General features: G+C 46.1%; 1 pseudogene across 1 annotated transcript in view; it reads left to right on the top strand.

Moving 5' to 3' along the window:
* Nucleotides 1–14,464, top strand: part of LOC308369467 (alpha-1,6-mannosylglycoprotein 6-beta-N-acetylglucosaminyltransferase B-like) — a 127,530-nt pseudogene that overhangs the window by 87,747 nt on the left and 25,319 nt on the right. The window lies entirely within an intron of this gene.

Below are 14,464 nucleotides of genomic sequence, written 5' to 3'. Positions count from 1 at the left end.
CTGGCTCCTCAGCACTGGGGAACAATAAGTTGAAGGGAGAAAAAAAACGTCAAAGTGTGGAGAATGAATTATTTACTTGTGCCAGAAAAGCGAGGCAGAGAACTGAACAGTGTTGCGGAGGTAAGAAACAGCTATTAGTGCACCAGGTGCAGCACAGAAGTGAAAGAAAAGCAGATTTGGCTGTTTTTTTTTTTTTTTTTGCATCATCAAAAAAAGAAAGATATTGCTGATTTGTACTTCTTTTTTTAACGTGGAGCAACTGCTGTACCTACTACTGTTCACAGCCACCACCACCCCCCAGACCCCCCCCAATCCCACGACACACCACCCCACTGTGTCTGTAATTTTGTCGACTTCTTGGAGAGAAAAGAGCTGCTGCATTTATCAGTGAGAACTACAGAGCCCTGTTAACATGTGTGGGGTGTGTGCTGGATGTGCACCTGCAGGATTCTATGTGTGATTGTGTGTACAACTGCCATTTGTGTGTGTGTGTGTGTGTGTGTGTGTGTGTGTGTGTGTGTGTGTGTGTGTGTGTGTGTGTGTGTGTGTGTGTGTCTGTGCGTGTGTGTCTGTGCGTGTGTGTCTGTGCGTGTGTGTCTGTTCGTGCCTGCTGCTACAAATGAGCCAAGTTAGGCAGTCAGCTTGCGTGTCCTCGCTCAGCCCGTGAGGCCCCCGCTTCAAAGTGTCCACGTCTGCAGAAACAACAAGAGCCCAGAGATTAGGTTCTGCGCTGCGTGCCGACGCCCCACGGTGGCTCTTCCAATCGATGCGCTTGTTAACAGCCTTCACCACAAACCACCACGTCTCGTCAGGCTAGGCGAAGCCCCTCAGCCTTTCGACGGCGTCCCAGGATCTTGTGCGCGTGCCGCAGACGAGAAGCCAGAGTTGGCCACCGTCTGTGTTCTCTCGGCAAATATGGTTGTCTGTATAAAAAAATATTGTCGATCAGCCCGGCTCTCCCAGTATGGGAGCGTGTCGGGTTCGCCTTAATTGGATGGTCCCGGAAGGTTGCAGGTGAAAGAGTGACCCTCTTTCTGTGCAGGGAAAGAGAGAGAAAGAGAGGAAGGGGGGGGGGGGGAGGCAGCTGTCAACTCTACTCCCAACTCTTGAAATTCCTTCAAACTTTTACTTATTTTTTTTCTTCCTTCGTCCCTTCCTCCTCTCAGAGATGGAGCTGGTGGAACAAGTTGAAGCAGAGGAGGAACAAGAGGAGGATGAGGAAGAGGGAGGAGGAGGAGGAAGAGGGAGGCCTCCAGACGTGTGCCCTGCAGACAGAAGCAAACGGAAGCTGACAAGTGAAAGTCATGAGAGGTCTTCAGAGAGCTGCCGTTTCCACTGGGAAGACATGAGGCAGGCAAGGGCAAGGGGGGGAGAAATATATATAGAGAGAGAAACAGAGCGAGACTGGGAGGGAGAAAGGGAAAGTGGGAAAGAGATAGAGACTGAGAGGGAGAAAGAGAGAGGGAAAGAGATAGAGAGAGACTGGAGGTGTGTTGGAGCGCAATAGTAGTGATTGATCAGTGAGCTGCTCTGTGACAGGCCACCAGGCCTCCGGCACTCTGAGGAGAGGAGCAGAGAGGAGAAGGGGAACGAGAGAGGGAGAGAAAGGAGATGAGATGACCGCCCCTTTTTCTATTCTATTACTGACTAAATCAAAATGCACAGTGTTCAAGTTCAAGTTCAAGTGTTTTATTTGTCACATACAACAAATGTAGTGAAATGTGAAAGGGTCTACGCTCCGCATTGTGCAAACAATAATCAAATTAAAATTAAAATATAAAATAAAATGAATGAATGAATGAATTAAGATAAAATAAAAATGTAAATACAATCACATTTAAAATAAATAAATAAAAATGGTGTTGAATTAAAAATTTGAATTAAAGTGTCTCACTGCCTTTGGATAAAAACTCCTCTTAAGTCTCGTATGCATCTACCCGACGGCAACAGGGTGAAGAGGCTGGCATTGGGGTGTGTGTCATCCCTCATGATGTTTTATTGCCCTCGACTTCACCCTCTTGTGGTAGATATCATTTACGTTGGGTAGGGACGCTCTGATAGTGGATGTACAGTGAAACAGGATTCCATCTATGGAGCGGGAACTGAGCTGGGTTAATGAGCTTTCTATGAGCTTTCTTTGAGCTGTCAAAGCGATCTCCTGTGTTCTCCCTCCTATGCGCCTTTATTGATCTCGTCCTGTTCAATCTCCTGCTCCATTCCATGACCATGGTCCTTATTGACACACAACACTGACAGCCTCACGCACAGGTCAGATTGCCATCGAACCTGACAGTGTTGTTCAAATGTGTCCTATACTCATGAGCCTTTATGGTAGATGTTGGGATGAATAAAATAACAGTCATCAGTATGCTGTCCTGGACTTCCCTCCACCTGTCTGCTGCTTCTAATGGACAATTTATTACCCATGATTGCTGCTGCTGCTCAACAAGGCCAGTCGGCTGGCCAAGTCGGCAGCGTGCTGCTGTGGGCTAATGCACACGTGTTTCGTGTTAAACAAGAGTTACTGATCCCCGACTACTCTTCCCAGTGTGTGGTCTTACCACTCAGATGGGAGAGGTGAGGGGTTTATGACGGGGTATGTGGGTGGGTTGGACTATGAGTGGGATGGAGGAGTGTTGTGGCTGTGTTTCTGCTTGGGTGTCTGTCTGTGGTGACGCAATTAGCCCAGTCTAAGAATGTAAATCAGCGCATGTTTTAATTGACAATTCATTAAGCAACACCTGCGTGCTTTCTACATTCATCACACATACACACACACACACACACACACACACACACACACACACACACACACACACACACACACACACACACACAGAGCATGATTATTCCAGATGGATGCTAATCAGATTCTGTATATTACCAGATTCTGAGAGTAATCACTGTGTATTGTGTAAATATGCTTCAGCTTAATTGCCATGAAACCTTATTACAAGTTCCATACCACCATATCCACACTGTTTTGGTTATAGTAGCAGAGCGTCCATTTTACCTTCTTCTGACCTCCTCTAAAACTCATAATGTCTCCCCTCCCTCTTCTTATGTTCTCTTCTAAAACTCATAATGTCTCGTATTTCCTCTCCCCCACCTCCCTTAGCTGTGCATTGATGCCACTGCTGTCCACGATTTCCCCTCTCTCAGCCTGAGGAAGGCATTCAAACAAGGGTCAAACTAATGTCAGCTTGTGCAAATCTTCCTATACATCCTCCGAGTGCATGAATTGCCCATTCCAGGGCAGCCATGCTTGAAATTAAGCTGAGTGGGAGATGTGTTGATTTCCGTAAGACACAGATGTTTGTTTCTCCTTTCTCTCTCTCTCTCTCTCGCTCTCTCTCTCTCCCCTTTCTCTCTCTTTCTCTCTTTCTCTCCCCCTCCTCTCCTCTCACTCATCCACTTTCTCTCGAGTGTGTCCAGAAGACTGAGGAAAGTGATTGAATTATGGCTGACGATGACAAGGAAGAATGTGATAATAGTTGTTTTCCGAGTTGAGTCAGGTGTGCACAGTAAGGTTGATTCCACCTCGCCCCACGGGAAGGCAAAAGGTGTCAATCACATTTCAGTTGCCAGGTTATTTTTAACACGCCTGTGCCTGAGGGTGCTGCGGCATGCCAATGAGGAATGATTTTCATAATTATAATTCCCTCTCAAATTGTGTCTGTGTTATCTTCAGTCCCTCTCATGTCATCCACAGATAGCTCAGATCCATTTGGTCTGAAAGTGGGCAGGCTGAAACCTGCTGTAAAGAGCAATACCTTTCATATATAAGTGGATATAAGTCATTCCATATAATAGCGACAGAGAAACAGCACATTACGATCATCATCTACCTTAACCCCCCCCCCATGCAGCTCTGATATGGAGGCTGTGTTAAGATATAATGATGTCATGTGCGCCCCACCACCCCCACCCCCGCTGCTTCGACGCAGTGAGATGTATATCTAAGTGTAAACAAGAGGGCACCCAGTCATTGCATTCGAGCGCCAATCGATACTATAATTATCTTTGTTTTGCCTCCCGCTGCGTCTACAGCCAAGTGGAAATGAGGTCACTCGCAGGCGGAGAGTGGAGTTAGCTCAGATGCATTGTTGGAGAAAAGGCCCCCTTTAGAATGGTGAATGTTTCCATGGAGCTCCATTAGAGCAGTTAGCTGGGGTCTGGAGGGGTCGCTGTTCAAGGTGTTGAAGAAGGATGAGATGTTAGCTGGGGTCTGGAGGGAGCGTTGCCTAGGGTGCTGAAGGAGAATGAGATGTTAGATTGGGTCTGGGGGTCGCTGTCCAAGGTGCTGAAGAAGGATAAGATGTTAGCTGGGGTCTGGAGGGGGCACTGTCCAAGGTGCTGAAGAATGATGTCAGTTAAAGATACAAACGGCTGGTGATATTTGAGCACAACAGCCAATCAAAATAGACCCTCCTCTTCCATGCTCCTGAAGCATGTGTCTTGTTTGGCTGTGATTGTTTATGGTTGGTCCGTATGTTTGTATCCTATTCACAGAGCCAGGACTGTGACTCCGAACACCGCACCAACAGCCAGAGGACTGTTTTTACCATTTTTTTTTCATGGATTGTTGTTGTTATAGCTAGTTTTAATTACACCCTCAGATTCATTTTAATGATGTATGGTTGTGAAGGACAATAAAACACACACCTGCTGCTCCCAACTGTCAACTGTGTTGTTGTTAGTGTTTGCAAGGCAGGTCTGCCAGCTGTTAATGAACCCACTAGCGTTAGACACACACTCTGTAATGTCCTTCTCGCTGCTTCTTCACATCTGTCTCAGAGAGCCTGGTGCTCAGCTGGTAAAGAAAGATGGTACCAAAACCTGGGTCATGGGTTTGATTGACAGGGGGCATGCGTACATCCATCATATACAGTATATCCTGATAAGCTGTATACTTTACCTGTCCTTTGACTCATCTTCTATAGAAGTATCTGTGCAATAGATACCTTTGATGGTTCTTTGATGGATCTTATTCTGTGTGCCTGATATCAGGAGATCAGTGAGGTCACTCTCTGTCTTTATTTCTCCAGTGGTCTCTCTCCTTCTGGCTTAATTTCTCTAGTGGTCTCTCTCCTTCTGGCTTCATTTCTCTAGTGGTCTCTCTCCCTCAGGCTTTTTGTTATCTTTCACTTTGACCTCCATTGTTCTTTCTCATAAACTTGCCTGTCTCTCTCCTTCTCTCAGGCTTTCTCTCTCCCTCCCCTCCTTGCCTTCCCATCTCTCCACCTTCTCCTCCAACCTCTCCCTGTTTATTCAGCTCTCCAGATAGGAGCCTTCATCAGGGAGGTCCTAAGGTGCCCTTTCCCCCACCATGTAGCTCCCCTGTCCCCTCATACCCCCCCCCCCCCCCCCCACAAGATGGATCATAAACTCCCTCACACAGACAACACGAGAGAGAGAGAGGGAGAGAGAGAGTGAACAGAAGAATAACGATTTAATGAGTGGAAAAACACCTTCTGGAGGCTGCATCATTTGCTCATATTTTAGCCCCGCGCACAAACACGCCATTTGTTGTTACGTAAGGCCAGGCAGCCCTGCCTGAGTTTGTTTCTTTCAGCTGCAGAATGTCTGTTGCACTCAGTGTGCTAACATTAGTCTGCGCGAAGCATACGGAACGTGGTGTTGTGCATGCACTGTAAAAGTGAAGAACTTATTAAAGGGTGCACTTTGGAAAGTTGAGGTGCCTCGATCTGACAGCTGCCAAGTCTGATGGGACTGACATGGGATTAAGGCTCATGAAATGCGCTGGGAGAGAGTGATGAGTGATACTGAGAAAAATTGATTCACAAACAGATATTTTGTGTGTCCTCTGAGATATTAATGGATTTATTCATTCCTCGGCGTGCAGCCTCAAGGGGTTTTCAGTTTAGCAAGGAAAACCAAAATGTAATGATATTTCAAAAATATATATGTATAAATATTTTTGTTTTGGTCATATTTTAAAAAGTGTCCTTTGACACATTCCCTAGATAAAGGGAGTACTGTATATGGGCCTTTAAATCAGCCCAACAATAGTAAAAAAGTTAATTGCAAGTCATCCTCAGCAATTACTGTGTTTGCCCTCGAAGACCTCAATAAAGCGTGCACACTTCATCACTGTTAAAGGAGGGTATGGTATGTGCTTTGCTATGTGTGTGTGTGTGTGTGTGTGTGTGTGTGAGAGAGAGAGCGAGAGTAAATCTTTCTTTGTTTGCTAGGGCATTACAGTAGATTTGTAGTTCTGAGTGTTTTTGAGTGTGTGTTGTGTGTGTACAGTAGACTAGTGAATGTGTGTTCGACTGGAGTGTTGGTATGTAGTTTTGTGAGTTTCTTTTTCAAGAGAGAGAGTGAGTAAGTGTGTATGTGTTTGTGAGAGAGAGTGAGTGAGAGAGAGAGAGCGAGAGAGAGAGAGAGAGAGAGAGCGAGAATGTGTGTGTGTGTGTGTGTGTGTGTGTGTGTGTCCGGTGTGCGTGCCTGTGCATGTGTGCATGTGTGTGTGTGTGTGTACGTATGCTGTAGGGAGGTGGTGCAGCTGCAGTCATTTATCTCTGGGGAGAGCTGCCTTCGGCTCTAAGCTTTCAGCACATCAGCCAGAGTGCAGTCTGATAACCCCAGTCTGAGAGAGCAATCTAACACACACACACATACACATACACACACACACACACACACACACACACACGCACACACACACACACACACATGCAGTGGACTATGGTGGCTGCATTGGTCTGTCCACAGAGACAGGGCTGACAGACACTGGCAGCTCTTATGGAGCCGCCTTTGTGGACCCAGGACTCATTCTTCACTTGATAACACACACAGATATACACAAAAAACACACACTTTGTCACACGTACACAAAATGATGGCGGCATACAATCATATATGCATAAACACACACACCAGTAGACACACACAGTTACTCAGTACCCAGTAAAATACACACAGAAAACACATTGACTCTCTCTCTTTCTCTTGTAATACTCTCTCACACACATACACACACTGAAATTGCTCACAAACACAAACAGTGATGCACAGACACACACTAATGCATGCATGCAGACGCTGGCTACTGTGCTAATTTAATAACGTAGACAGATGGATGAGATCAAACTGGGCTCTCGCCTTTATTTAATGGCATGGATGACGCCGTACCCATGAGTGGCTCTCACACGCGTCCCCTGAACTCCCAGACGACGCAGCGCCATCACTCAACATACCACCATCCTCACACAGCAGCGAAGAAACACTTCATGGAGTGTATTGATCTGATGAAACATGCTGTCATGTACAGCATGATATGAACACACTCAGAACAGCCATATGGCGCCCATGTGGAGAGGAAACAGCACAGACTCTGATATCAGTATCTCCACTTCTCTGCACGTCGAGCACATGGGTACATTTTTGTTTGTACGGTCTTCATACATGAGTCATAACCTGAAGATGCATGTATACGTCCCAGGGCTATACATTCGCCATCTGGATGTGCCATGTTCACTGCCTTAGACTAAAAGGGTCTGTGGAAGAAAATATGGCAGAAGCATGTAGTCGTACCGCTCCAGTCTACTGATGCAGAGAAGGACTTGGAGCGGGGGGGGGGTGATAGGAGGGTCGCTGGAGTTGCAGCTGGAGGGTGAGGCTGTGTGATGGAGACATCCAGTATGAGGGGAGGAATGGGAATCAGCAGACAGAAATGGATAGACTGGTCAGCTTGTATAGCACTCTTACAGCTTGTCTCAAAGCACCTTACAGCCTGTCTCTTAGCACTTTTACAGCTTGTCTTATAGCACTCTTACAGCATACTATCAGAATCAGAAACAGATTTATTTTCAAGTAGGTATGCGCCTACCTGGAATTTGCTCTGGTGCATAGGTGCATACAGTAAACATAAAAAAAACATAAAAACACAAACATACACACACAATAAGTAAGTTCTACACATAACATAAAAACATAGAAACACACTAAATATTACACATAACATAAGTACTACAGAACACAGTATGGAAACAGATGTATATATAAATAGAGTGTATATAAAGAAGTAAAGTAAGGGGTAAAATGCAAACAAAAAATGCAGTGCAGGTGTGCAAAAGTGAGTGTGCAATGTGCAATGTAAAGGAGTGGAATGTGAGTTGACATAACTCAGACTTGGGGTGTGGGGGAGGGGCAAGAGTCCAAGACAGGTGGGGGTCCCGGGCCTTGTTGATGAGGCCAGCTGCAGTTGGGAAAAAGCTGATTTGTGACGTGAGGTTTTGGTCCTGATGGACCGCAGCCTCCTGCCGGAGGGGAGGACCTCGAAGAGTTTATGACCCGGGTGGGAGGGATCAGCCGCAACCTTACCTGCCCGCCTCAGGGTCCTAGAGGCAGACAGGTCCTGTAGAGATGGCAGATTGCAGCCAATCACCTTCTCAGCAGTGCGGATGATACACTGTAGTCTGCCCTTGTCGTTGGCAGTGGCAGCAGCGTACCAGGTGGTGATGGAGGAGGAGAGGATGGACTCTATGATGCAGGTGTAGAAGTGCACCATCAATATCTTTGGCAGGTTGAACTTCCTCAGCTGCCGCAGGAAGTACATCCTCTGTTGTGCTTTTTTGGTGAGGGAGCTGATGTTCAGTGTTCTGCAGTGTGGACTGGGGAGTCAATCAGGGTGATTGGGGTGGGTGGGGCTGCGTTCCTTCTAAAGTCTACAACCATCTCCACTGTTTTCAGAGCATTTAGCTCCAGGTTGTTCTGACCACACCAGGTCACCAGATGGTCAATATCCCACCTTTAAGCAGACTTGTCCCCACCAGAGATGACCTATATCTTATAGCGTGCTACATTTTGTCATGCCGTCGCCTTGAAAGTGTCGCTGAAGGCAGCATCTTGAGAACATACACACTGTTAAAAGAAAGTATGTTAGATCATCTGGAGAACATACACACTGTTAAAAGATAGTGTGTTAGATCATCTGCGGAACATAAGCACTGTTAAAAGATAGTGTGTTAGATCATCTGGAGAACATACACACTGTTAAAAGATAGTGTGTTAGATCATCTGGAGAACATAAACCCTGTTAAAAGATAGTGTGTTAGATCATCTGAGGAAAAAAATACACACTGTTAAAAGATAGTGTGTTAGATCATCTGAGGAAAATACACACTGTTAAAAGATATGGTGTTAGATCATCTGAGGAAAATACACACTGTTAAAAGATATGGTGTTAGATCATCTGAGGAAAATACACACTGTTAAAAGATATGGTGTTAGATCATCTGGCTCCTCCATTTGTTTACTCGCACTGATGCCACCGGTTCAATACAGCGTAGGGGGGAGCATCCGTTTAATGTGTCCTCGCTCATCTCTCTCCATCAACTGTTCAAACAGCCCAGGCAGAGGGACACAAGGGTTACTTGTTTCAGACTTAACAACTACCCAGTCTGTCTACGCCCCTGGAAACAGCAACAGGCAGTGAGGATGGGGTTGGGGGGCATAATTTAGCTAAAAGCCATTTAATGACGCAACGGCAGGATTTTTGTCCCCAGTCTCTTTTCCGGAAAGAGTAATTTGACCATCAGGGGGGCAGCAGGCTTTATGAATCTCCATCAAAGGGGAGAAAGAACTCAATTAGGCTCCAACTAATGCAATTATTCAAGGAGCTCCTTTTTTTCCCTGAGTTGTAATGAGGGGACATTGCAAGTGGATCTCGCCTGGTGAAATTAATCAAGCGTCACTTTTTCTTTGGAATCTGCGGAAAATGTGAGATTGTAATACGGGACACTCAGGACACTAAAAAGCTTTTTTTATTTGTGCTCTTTCAATTTAAAAACAATCGTCAGAACCACAAAAGAGAATCTAGCGCTGGTATTTTAAACTTGACATGCCCTTCTTATTTGATTTACACATCCTACACTTACGGATGTTGGTCATAGTTCTTAAGAATTGATTGCAGGGGTATGATTTCTCATCCATAGCATGGCAGCATCCTGTAGCTGCTTTATGAGATACCTATTCTTAATACAACATTTGCATGCTCAACAACACTTTAAGTACACTTAAGCAAACCCTTTACACATGTTTGAGAGCTTCCCCCGCGTAAGGTGAGAGATTCGTGCCGGGGTCTCTGTGGAGACTAGGCTGAAGTGCTCTCCAGAGCTTGCCCCCATATGATGGATGACACCTCCATCTGCTCTGGGTGAGTGTGTGTGTGCATGAATGTGTGTGTGTGTTAGTGTGTGTGTGTGTGTGTATGTGTGTGTGTGTGTGTGTGTGTGTGTGTGCTTGTGTGTGTGTGTGTGTGCGTGTCTGTGTGTGCGTGTGAGCCTCCCAGCCCTCCTCTGGCACGACAACCCAGAGTTCTAACAGCTGGGGGCTCCTCTCCAGCAGAGCCTCTCAGGAGAGGAGGCTGAAGGGATGGTGGTGTGTGTGTGTGAGCGTGTATGTGTGAGTGTGTGTGTGTGTGTGTGTGTTAGTGACACATACACCCCTCCCTCGTCCTCTTCCTGCTCCTCCACACAGATGGGCCTGAAGAGGGTCTGAGACACGAGAGAGATGGAGAGCCACCCAGCACTAAGAGGAGTAAATGAGTGGAGAGAGAGGGAGTGATGGAGAGGGAGAGAGAGATAAGAGGTGGAAAAGACAAGAGAGGGAGGCAGAAAGAGAGTTAGGGAAGACAAGAGAGAGAGAGAGAGAGAGAGAGAGAGAGAGAGAGAGAGAGGGTGTGAGAGATGTTATCATGCTGGAGGGGTGTTGTGAGGAGGCTGGAGAGTGTCTGTAGCCTCAGTCCCCCACTCCAGAGAAAAGTGTCTGCAGCAGCAGGACCAGGGTCTATACCCACAGACTCACCTGCACATTTGATGTGCTCTAAAGATGTCTTTATGCTTGCTTGCATGTGTGCATTTAGCAGGCACTTGATTCCAAAGTGATTTACAGACGTTTTATTTCAAATAATGAAATCATAATCATTATCATCGTTCATAATCATATTTCATTAATGAATTCTTTATTTACAGTAGATATACCACAGTATGTAAGTAGTGGCTTTGTTCAGTTTGAGCAGACACACCAAAAGACCTGACTCGTTTGCCAGTGTCTGGCATGTTTTCCGGACGCTAAAATAACTAAAGCAAGACTTCTCCTGTTTTCTTTCTTCTTCTTTCTTTTCTTTTTTTCTGTGACATGATTGGAAGTGCAGTAATTACAGCAAAGGCTGTCAGAGCTGAAGCGGTGTTTTATGAGCTTGGCATTCTTGCTAATTGTTATGTGTGTTTTAAGTCATGATATGGGAATTACTTGCAGACGGAGAAAAACATCATCTTTATTGTGGAGTATTGTGGTGTGTGTGTATCTGTGTTTGTGTGTGTGTGTGTGTTTGTGTGTGTGATTGAGTTATTTTGGGTTATTGCACCTGGTTTTCTTTGAAGCACTCTGAATCACAGCCCAATTGCGATGTAACACAGCATTGCCTCCCGCCTATTTTCTCAGCATGAGACCAACATCCACACACACACACATGTCCTTAAGCAAGGTGTGTGTGCTTTGTGTGAGTGGCTCAGCCTGATCCCCCATGTTTACCAAACCTGGGTTGTCCTTGAGGTATCAAAGCCCCCAAAACATAGCAGCTCAGCCACTGCCCCCCAATCCCAACAACAAAAGAACACCCATAAAATATTTACAGTGTCTCTTTTGTTTCGGGCAGTGAGAGGCCATCTTTGTAGTTGCACTGGGGGGGGGGGGGTCCTAGACAAACAGTGTGCAGCCAAAAAGAGGGGGGCCAAAAAGCTATATCTGGAAGCTCTGCTGTGAGGAAAATTGCTCCATAAGTCATTCGGCGGGGGCAGGATTGTGGAGTAGAGGCAGAAGCAGGGACCGGAGGTGTCCTTAAATCCTCCTGGTAAAACACGGCTCGTAGCTCAGGAGGAGGAGGGGGGGAGGGGGGAGGGGGGGTAGATGTGGGGCTGGTGCTGCCCCCCACAGCCCAGGCCATCCATCATGGTGACTAAGAAAAGTGATGGAAACCTCTTGCTGCCCCCTTTTCACCCCCCCAACTCCACCCTCGAGATAAAAATCGATGTGGGGAGAGGAGTGAAGACCTCCCAGCACAGGTGTGTGTGTGAGAGAGCCAGAGCACAGGTGTGTATGTGAATTAGAGAGCCAGAGCTGGACCTGTGCAGCTCCCATGAGGAGTCCCACACTTCTGCTTAAGATGAGAGACTTATGATGTGGTACGATGGCACACGAGGCTGGACAGCAAATATCTTTCATTCATCCCCTGGGGTGGGGGGAAATAACCTGACAGGCAGCATTTTAGCAGACGGATGCCGCCTCAAGCCTCCCACTGTGGCTGTGCTCACATTCAACTGACGGCTGCTGTTCTTTTTTTCTCTTCAACTCAAATGAAATTGAAGTGAACTACAATTCCCACGTGACCAGGGGCAGAGCTTGCCTTGTCTTGGGTGCAGTGACAAGAATCGGTGGAACAGTGGCCGTTCTCTTCATGCACACAACCTTCTGTTCCTGATATGAGGGTCTATAGGCTACCAAGGACAACATGTGTGTAAGCTGACTTAGGCTATTTCTAGATCGCTGTCCTAATCAAGATATAGTTTAGACTAGACGATTTGTTTGGTAGGAAATTAAATCAATGATCCACTAATTTAAAGTCAGAGAATAATATGAAATCAACATTTTTATTTCTTTAACACTCTGGATAGAAAGTTGTGTAAGGTGCTCCTCGCCCACAGTGGCATGTATATTTTTAATAGTTTAAAGCGACTGAAGGAATGTTCTGCTTATGCATCACTCTGGAATTATGAGATTATTTTGGAAAGGGTTGGCAGATTCATGTCATTGGCTGTAAGAAATCCTGGCTGGCGAAGTGCTCCTCCATCTCCAGACTTGTGCACATTTCGCTAAAGGAGGATGTTGTGAAACTTGAGCTGTTATCATTTGTTTACAGGTCCAAGAGAGATATGAGTGAGTGTGTTGTGCTTTTAAGAAGGGACTGTCAATTAAAATCTTTGATCTTTCTAAGTGATCTTACTAGCTGACACTGCTGTTGTCCGGTATGGGGGCTGTGATGGAGCAGGCTCACTTACATACTCTGCTTTGGACAAAACAAGCATGCGATCGGACACTGCAGTGCCGGGGAAAATGGGTGCAGAGTGCCTACTGACATCAATCTGTTACGATGCTGATAATGGACGTTTGAAAGAAAGAGGTGCCATCGATGGTGATGTGGATCCGGAGAGGTTGAGTGGTAAATGGTGGTGATGAGGGTAGGATGGGGGGTGGAGGGCAGAAACACTGTTTGCCCTGTAGAGATGGCCACCCCTTACCACCCCTTACCCCCCCCCCACTCCCTCTGTTCTCTTCACTAATGGATGCTCTCTGCCGTCGCCGCGGCCATCCGCCTCTCACCTCACCTCTTGTTATCGATACTCTTTGAGCCAGAATGGAGACGGGTGGTCTCCACTTTGAAGTGGGTCTCTTCCAGCGGGAGGAAAGGAGAGAATAGAGAGAGAGGGAATGAAAGAAAAACGAACGCATGGGGGAGGTGAGGGGGGCTTTGCGGCGGCGCTGTACTTTGAGTTTGGTCTCCGCTTCAATAATGCAGACCTCAAAAAAGAGACGGAAAAGAAGAGAGAAAATAAAAGGGAAAAAGAGGGGGCAAAAGAAGCTCACGAGGCTTTGAAAGTGAAATGCGGTCCGCGGATTTTTCCGTCTCGCATACGGAACAGGCCTCCATCTCCTGCGTTCCGTTTTGTGCCCTCGGGCCTTTTGATGTCTCGTGTTCAAGTTCCTCGCTCGTCAGGCGGTTCCTTCTCTCTGATCTTCTATGATGTGTTATTAAGAGCGTTCTGGGATATTAAGATTGACTCTGCAAAATTAGCTTTGTGAGGTCTGTCTGTTCTTGCACCTTTTTGATTAAAAATACTCAATACAAAAACGACTGCCACAGCCATCAATATTTCAGAAACCACAGCTGTGCTCTAAACTTTTCCCCTTCTCACTCAAAAAGACATTGCCGTCTATTTTGGTAAACAGTGATACAAATTCCTGAAGAATCCACAGGGGATCACTGCCAAAATGATCTCACAGAGGTATTGAAGTTATTTTTAGGACCCCACCCATCCTCTGAATGTGGCAACTTTGCAAGTCAACAATTGTAAATATTTCACTCATATGTTTATTTATTCACAGTGTGTTGTTGGTGCTCTTGCTTATCTAAGCAAGTCAATTTCACATTTTTCACTCTGCTGGATGACTCTCTGTAGGGTCTGCTGTATGCTCAGGCCTAGGTCACTGATAAGGACTAGGTCCACTCACAAAATGTCCATCAAATTTAACCACAATGCACCACTCTGCCCCTTTTAGGAATTCACTGGTGCCCTTAAATAAATGGAATAGAATAGAAAGATGTAGTGTGGTCCTTGTTTGTTAACAGAGTTGTGTGTGTCACCGGTGTGTGTGTTAA

This window comes from Sprattus sprattus (assembly GCF_963457725.1).
Source record: "Sprattus sprattus genome assembly, chromosome: 1".
NCBI classification, from domain to species: domain Eukaryota; kingdom Metazoa; phylum Chordata; class Actinopteri; order Clupeiformes; family Clupeidae; genus Sprattus; species Sprattus sprattus.
Note: the sequence above shows the minus strand (reverse complement) of the source record. Positions and strands in the feature narration are given on the sequence as shown.